General features: G+C 38.8%; 1 long non-coding RNA gene across 1 annotated transcript in view; it reads left to right on the top strand.

The window, feature by feature from the left end:
* The first annotated feature begins 1,911 nt into the window (after positions 1-1,911).
* LOC110330217 overlaps positions 1,912-7,715 on the top strand; it is an 11,584-nt gene continuing 5,780 nt past the window's right edge. The window contains exons 1-2 of the long non-coding RNA XR_002380943.1: positions 1,912-2,461; positions 3,852-4,002. This is a non-coding gene — a long non-coding RNA (uncharacterized LOC110330217). The remainder of the gene's footprint in view (positions 2,462-3,851; positions 4,003-7,715) is intronic.

Below are 7,715 nucleotides of genomic sequence, written 5' to 3'. Positions count from 1 at the left end.
AGAGGAGAGGAGAGGAGAGGACAGGACAGGACAGGACAGGACAGGACAGGACAGGACAGGACAGGACAGGACAGGAGAGGACAGGAGAGGACAGGAGAGGACAGGAGAGGACAGGAGAGGACAGGAGAGGACAGGAGAGGAGAGGAGGAGAAGAGGGAAGGAGGAGGGGACAGGAGGAGGGGACAGGAGGAGGGGACAGGAGGAGGAGGACAGGAGGAGGAGAAGGAAAGAGAGGGATCAGGCTCAAGACATTTCTGCATGGTTTTGGTTTCCTCTGTTGAAGTTTTTCAATGTCCAGAGGTAAACTGGAAAGGTAAACTAGTGCATGAATACAAGACCACAGAGACAATAAGCAATTGGGACAGAAACCAAAACTAGAATGAACAAACAACAAAGCATTCATCTGGATAAAAATCTATGCAGGCCTCCCAATGCCTCTTTTAACATCTTAATTCACAGGGCATCTCTTAAAAAGTCAGTTTATGTAAATCACCAGTTTTACATACATAGAGATGACCTGTGTCCTTTATCAAAAGGAACGTATAAGAAGAAAAGATGTAAGGTACTACAAATATCTGGACCACTGCATCACACTCCACAAACCCTCCTGCAGCTGACTTCCTCAAATTCCTCTGTTGAACAGACTTTACTGAGGCTTGGATTTAGGACCAAAAACCACGAGGTAATCAGGACAGACCCATACATAGCACAAAAGAACTCCCCTAGCAGAGCTTTTGTGAGGCAAATGAGGGGAAATCTGACCCTGAATTCTGACTGTTTAATTTACCCAATTCTGTTTAGATGCAATGTGACAGAGATTAAGTAGGCACTGGCTTCACCTGCTACACATGCATTGTTAACTGTTCCTGGTGCTAATAGAACCACAAATACAGTATCCTGTTACCTGCAAAGTGTGCCAAATTAATTTTGTTCTCCAGAATCTACCCTTTGCTGAATTAAGAGCAAATTTAATATAAAGTCATAAAATTAAAAGTGAGCATATATAGGTCTTAGATTTGCACTGTGTTCTTAATGAAGTGTCCTTGTATCTTGGGGTGACAGTTTTAAAAGCATCGCCTCATAAGAAAGTAATTTTGAGATTTTAGAAATAAAGCACCCTTGGTTAGTGTCAAAGAATCATTGTCACTTTAAAACAAGTTGCTGATTGTGACAAAAATATATTAACTCCTATGTGCTTTAGTGATGATGACAATTTTGTCTCCAGCATTTAAGACCTATCCTGAGATATGCTCACATTTTAGCTACCTCTTGAGGATTGTGAGATATTCTGTTTTGATGGTGATCTAAAGCACACTTAATACAAATAAGGCAAAATTGCACATTTGCTGCCATCCAGAGTAAACCTACGTAAATCTCTCTCTCTTTTTGTTTTCCTAGCACATATATGTTATTTACTCAGATGACACTATTTTCTCTTCCTTATTCCTGTTTGAACACGGTGTATTTAAACAACATTTTCTATTACTGAATTAGTAGTGAGCAACCAGAATGGCCTGAACATGGTATTACAAACCATTACCCTTTTTATATGACATTCTGTTTCCCAAACCCAAAGCCCTTTACAACTGGATCCTTTTGAATTTTGAGACAAGATCTGTTGGAAACATTCAAATAAAGGGTAAAAGATGTCAAAAAACATGCCTGTGGGTGTGCGCTTATCATTAGCACAGCTCAAATATGCCTGCTTATTATTTGATTTAGACAAAACTATGGTGGGGATATTTTTTGTTAGGTTTGTTTTTTCTTTTTTCTGTCTCACAAAAACCAAGTGTTCTCTAGCAATGAGGCAGCGGAAAAAATCAATACTTGCCATGTACCATGTAACCAATAGAATAAGGGGAATGATTTATGTATGGATGGATGCAGCCTGAATCAGCTGGGGTCTCATACAGAGAGCAAGAAAAGGAGAGGAGATGGAGCGGAAGAAGGGAGGAAGAGAGAAGGCTTAGGCAAGCTCAACTGCAGAAATTATTTTTAAAGTGTGTCCAGATATTTTGTTTTCTTTTTTTCCTCCTGCAGCAGTAATGCCCATCTCTGACTCTGCAGGACATAGGAGAACCTGCAATTTGTGGAATATATGATGGCTCAGCTTTCCCCTCCTTACCTCAGTCTTGATTCCATGTTCATATAAAGGTATTCTGAGAAAGGGAGAATGATGCATGACCTGCAGCCCTTCAGCTTTCCAGGCGTCTGTCTCCACCCTACGCAAGCCTAGTGATGGGTTGACAAGCACTGGTTGACAGCAAGTCAGGCCATCAACAGGATTTTACACACACACACACACACACACACACACACACACACACACACACACACACCATCGGTTCCTGAAGAGACCAGCGGCAAGGGCTTGCACAGGAAAACTACTCTATACCTCATGAGTTTCTGCTGGAAATAGAGTTTGATTAACTGGAAATCCAGGGAGCTGCGGCATTTAAAGGTATTTAATCCTCAAGGTAACTTTTCAAGGGGTTGATGCCCTTACCGAAAGCTGAGCTTGAAGTATAGTTTTAAGCCTGCAATGGGAGGGCCCTACTTTATAGCTGGGTATGTGTCCTATTGTATGCTGAATTCTAGTTATATTTTACTCTGGGTTCTTTTTTTTTAATTTTTTATTTTTTGGGTTTAAGATACCACTCCAAGTTTTTAATGAAAAATCATTTCTCTAAACTCCTACTTTCTACATCAAACTCAGAATGAACCATGTAAAATTATCTGAGAGACAGATTTGATCATTTCTTTGGAAGAGATTAATTTTAAAGATGTATTTATATAAATCTAAGTTCTTTTTTCTGGTTATTCTATAATTGTATGTGAAAATGTAGGAAGCTTGACAGTATCCTGTTTGCATCAGTCAGTTGAAAAAGGCTGACTTGTGTCATTTTCTGAGGGAAGCAGATGCTAAATGAATGTTCCTATGTTTTTATGTCTTTTAACTCAGACACAGTATTAATGTCAAACTTGGGGAGTCCAGTACAATATGCTGTATTCTGTGTGTGATTCACTGCTCTGCACATAATGCATAGCAAATATGTCAAAATAATATCATGTAGTTAAAACTCTCTTAATTTAAAGTCAGTATTGTTAACATTTAACCTCTATAAAGATAACTTCCATCTTGACAAATATATTAATATTAACTCTCTTGATAAAATGCCATTTATTTAAAAATAGATATACCTACATGATACAAGTTATTTTTAATTGCAATATCAAAATTCCATGCTGATATATATATATATATATATATATATATATATATATATATAGTCACAGTATATTAGATGACAATTTTTAGTGACTTTCTGTATGTATATTTATTTACTCAGTTTAATAAATTATATCGATATATTCGTATTTATTCTGCATAGCTGTGCATTGATTTACTAGTTGGGTTTGCTTGCATAGGATATAGGATTGGAAATAAAGTTCAGATATTAAGCGAGCAGTAAGAACTATTTTCAGTGGCAAGACGGGTCCTAGTCTTTTAAGTGACTGTTCATATTTATACCATTTTATAGATGTCATTGAAGATTGTTAAGTTTTAACTTTATTATTATAAATAATCTACCCTCCTTATAGTTATTTGGGGAAGATTTCTGTGCAAACCAAGGAAGTACATCTAATGTCTCTCCTTCAAGTAAAATTAAGAAGAACAACAAAAACCATAGTACAGAAGTAAGGCATACATAGCAAATTATCTTTCAATAATTATAATAAAGACTGTTTCCCTGAACATGCAAAAATGAGCCTTCCTTCTTGATGTAAGCAAAGCCTAACAACTGCTGATCTTGACCATCGCCTGCCCCACTTGTGTTGACCCCTAACAGGTAAAACAACGGGACCTTATTTTTGAAACTTTTGCCTCATCCAAGCTGCCTGGGTGACAGATAATGAGAAAACCTGGAGACATCCAAATGGAGTGGAGACTGAAGCTCAGAGCTGAGGGAGCCTCAGCCAGAAGAGTGTCACCACAAGCAGGTACGCACTTAGCAGAAAACTCACTGGCAATTAAAGAGCGCAAGCACCTGCAAGGTGATGCTGAAATGTGAGGTGAGCAAGCACATCTGGAAGACTGCAGGACTAGCAGAGATGTGTTGCTACAGTTAAGGAAAACTGGTACCTGTCGCAGAGAAAAAGTCGAAGAGTCTGCCAGTAGTCACAGAGTGCTCAATGAGTCCAGCTAGATAGAGAATATTGTTTGAAGTGGGCTTCACAAACACAGGAACGTAGCGTGTTAGCAGGCAGAATCCTGGACTCACAATAGGAAGAGCACACAAAAACCACTAACTATAGGCAAGGAACAGATCTATAAACAGTCGCTTGGAGAACAAGATTTCAACACTAGTAACAGAGTCTCAGTGAAAGGCCTTTTGTCTAAAATGTTTATTTGTGTTTACATGACTTTTCTGGATTCTAATGAAAGCCAACACTCCTTTGCCCCCAATGTGAGATTAATTTTCTATCAACATCCTGAGTTAAGGTTCATAATGAAACTCATGAGAGCATCTTATACTGTGACAAGCAAGGGTCTTTAGCAAACACCTGCTATGCTTTATTTGCCATTAATGGTGGTTAAAATTTCACTGATGAAATGTCCATTACAGAGAAAAGTCGATATCTGAGCTTAGCCTCCTGCTTTGTTTTAATACCACAAATTACTTTGAAACTAATCAGATAAATAACTACTTAGGAAGTATAAGGAGTGAGTTTCATTTTGTTATTCTAGCAGCCACTAAAACCAAGATAAGATAATATCTGTTTCCTCTTCCTTAAAATTCAATTAATCCATTTAATAAGAATTAACAAAGGAACTGATCTTAAAAGATGAATTTTTAAATCTAATTTCATGAACGCATCAGGAATCAGGTTAAAGACATTTTAATACTAAAAGCTCTAAAGAAGAGATAAAGAAGCTCTAAAGAAGAATTAAACTGCTCAGACCTGAGAGAAAACTAGTAAGCTTCCCAGAAAAGAACTGATCCTTGCTCATTCCATTTTTTTCTCCAATTATTTTGGTACAGGTAGAGCATCTTGAATTAACCCAGTTCAATCTGAGCAGAATTGGATGGCAAATTTCTATTTTCAAATCTAAACTTGTTCACTAAAAGCATACAGAGCTTGGATTCCATTTAGCAGAAAAGCTAAACAAAAGCAAGTGTTGCTCCATGACTGTTCCCTGTCACAGGGTTAGAGCACAGTCACCCGGCTATCACGATCTTGCCAAGGCACAAAGGCACAGACACATTCAGCTGAAATACTAAAAGGTGCCGAAGCGAAGCCGCACTTCAGCTGGAGCTCCTAGTGGAGTAAGCTTCTTTAGCCCCTGTCCTGCTCTTTGAATTTGCATCTTATAGATTATGGGAAGATATAGATCCATTTGTCTCTCACAAAGCTGTCCAACTCTGGCCACAACCTCAAATGGTTTTACTGTATGGGTTGTCTCATTTATTCAAGCAGATTTTATTTTCTTTACAATCTAAATGAGAACACATCCACCCTTCACACCCTCAGGGAATGATCCAAAAGATGGGAGGATCCTAATAAAACAATTAATTATGATAAATTTCTGAATTTTACTCCTTCATCCAGGGCTATTTCCATGGCAACATCCTCTCTTTCTATTGTTGGGTTGTTGCTCATTAACACAGCAGGTTAAGCCCAGGGCAGCCAGGGCAGGCTGATGGTCAGCTTTTATTTTCTCTGGCCCTTCAACAAAGGTTAGTTGAGGTCACTAGGAGCCAAAGGGTAATTACTTTTCCTCCTCAGGGTTAAAGGGACACAGATTGCCATTGGGACAACTGTATGGATGACCTTCAGCTTTTAATGTTTAATCTTCCCTGCTTTCATCAGACACAGAAGTATGACACAGAAATCATGATGCTTCCTCTATGACTAAATTGCAGAGTAGAGAGCCAAATGTCTCCTCTGAAGCTAACAGAAATTAGCATAAAAATGTCCTTCTGATCAACTTGGCTTAACCAGTGCATAGAATCTTTGGAATAAAGAATAGACAAATCATGTCAGAAAGATGCAGTGGGACAGCAGTCTTTCCTCCTCTACTGATCTGTTGTTCACAATCTTCCAGGCTTTCTCTAGAGGGCATGTGAAGGCTGAGAAATGTAAGCTTTCTTCCTCCATTGGGAGCTCTGTTCTTCCCCTTTAAACACCAATCTTTTCCCTATAGTGGACTAAGAATTAATCAGATTAAATGAGTTTTCTCTAATCTCTTTTCAATTCTTAAAGATCAGTCTTTAAAATAATTAAGAGAGGGGTGTCTTTTCAAAGTCAAATCTCAAAACATTTTCCCCTATTATTTGAAGTAGCATTTTCAGAAATTTCAGAACATAGGTTCTATAGATTCCAAAAATGGAGACAGACACCAGATGGAATGTGTCTGTCATTTCTCAGTCACCTAGAAAAGTATTTCCATGTGCCTGGCCATGATGCTTACTTATGGCTTATATCAAGAGATAGACAGAGGAAGGCTGGTGTTCCTTCTAGAAGAAAGGTCCAGGGTCACCTTGAAAGGGCTCGTGACACAAAGTCTTAGTGAAAAAGAAGCATCCAGAGAACCAAAAGCAGACCCTTTCTTCATCTAGAGAGAGGGGAAACATTATTTCTGCCCATTTTCTAAGGTTCAGTTGAGTGTGAGTTGAGAGATGTATGATTTCCCTCCAGGCTTGTTCTAGCTCTCACCATATCTCTCTATGAAGTTATCTCTCTGCTCAGAAGCCTGCTAGGAAACCCTCAGAGGCACCTTCCAAGGCTTCCTGCCAGACTGGCTGCTCCATCAGCTTCTGCCTCTGTCGTGACTGGTATGTCCTTGACTTCCTGTCTCATCTTCTCTGTCCTGCCAAAAAGACTTCAAGTGCCCTGTGTGTGATTTTCCCCTCTCCTGGTTAACACTACTCCCAATTAATAGAAATTCTCTCTTACAGCTCCTCATCCTCTAAAAGAGCGGCTTATAATGTAGTTCTCTCAGGAATTTCTCCATGTTTTATTCTGTGTTATGACATATCTGAACAAATTTGATGAAAGCTTTACACATAATACATATAATATCATGTACACAATGCTCTGAAAACTTCACCTAAATATCTGAAACCCATTAAATAGAAACTTTTAAGCAATGATGCCTTAAATTATTCTCATTCAGAAATTCATTGACCTCTTACAAAAAAAAATTATATTAGTACTCCTTGCATAGTTCTCCTTGGTAGTAATCTTGAAGATCTCTTATCTCACTTTATTTTCTCTTGTCCCTTCAACATTTCTGTAAAGTCTTTGAAGTTATCACTCTTGAAAGCAGAACGTAAGCCTCATCATGCTCTAGGCTCCCACCTTTCTGTCCTTCCTGCTGCCAGTAACCAATTCACTGCTGCTGTTGATAATGCTAATTATGACCATGTTCAAAGAAGAAGCAAGTTTTGGGTCTTCAACACCCATGGAGTACAGAAAAGGACAGAGATGTTGGGTCTGGTATTTAGAACGGAGTATAGGAACTAAGGAAGCAAATATCACCATCTAGTATGCTACTTGGTTAAAAACTACCCACCAAGGGACTGGAGAGATGGCTCAGTGGTTAAGAGCACTGACTGCTCTTCCAGAGATCCTGAGTTCAATTCCCAGCAACCACATGGTGGCTCACAACCATCTGTAATGGGATCCAATGACCTCTTCTAGTGTGTCTC

Source organism: Mus pahari, chromosome 13 (assembly GCF_900095145.1).
Source record: "Mus pahari chromosome 13, PAHARI_EIJ_v1.1, whole genome shotgun sequence".
Classification (NCBI taxonomy): domain Eukaryota; kingdom Metazoa; phylum Chordata; class Mammalia; order Rodentia; family Muridae; genus Mus; species Mus pahari.
The sequence above is the reverse complement of the archived record's forward strand: the minus strand, read 5'-3'. Positions and strand labels throughout refer to the sequence as shown.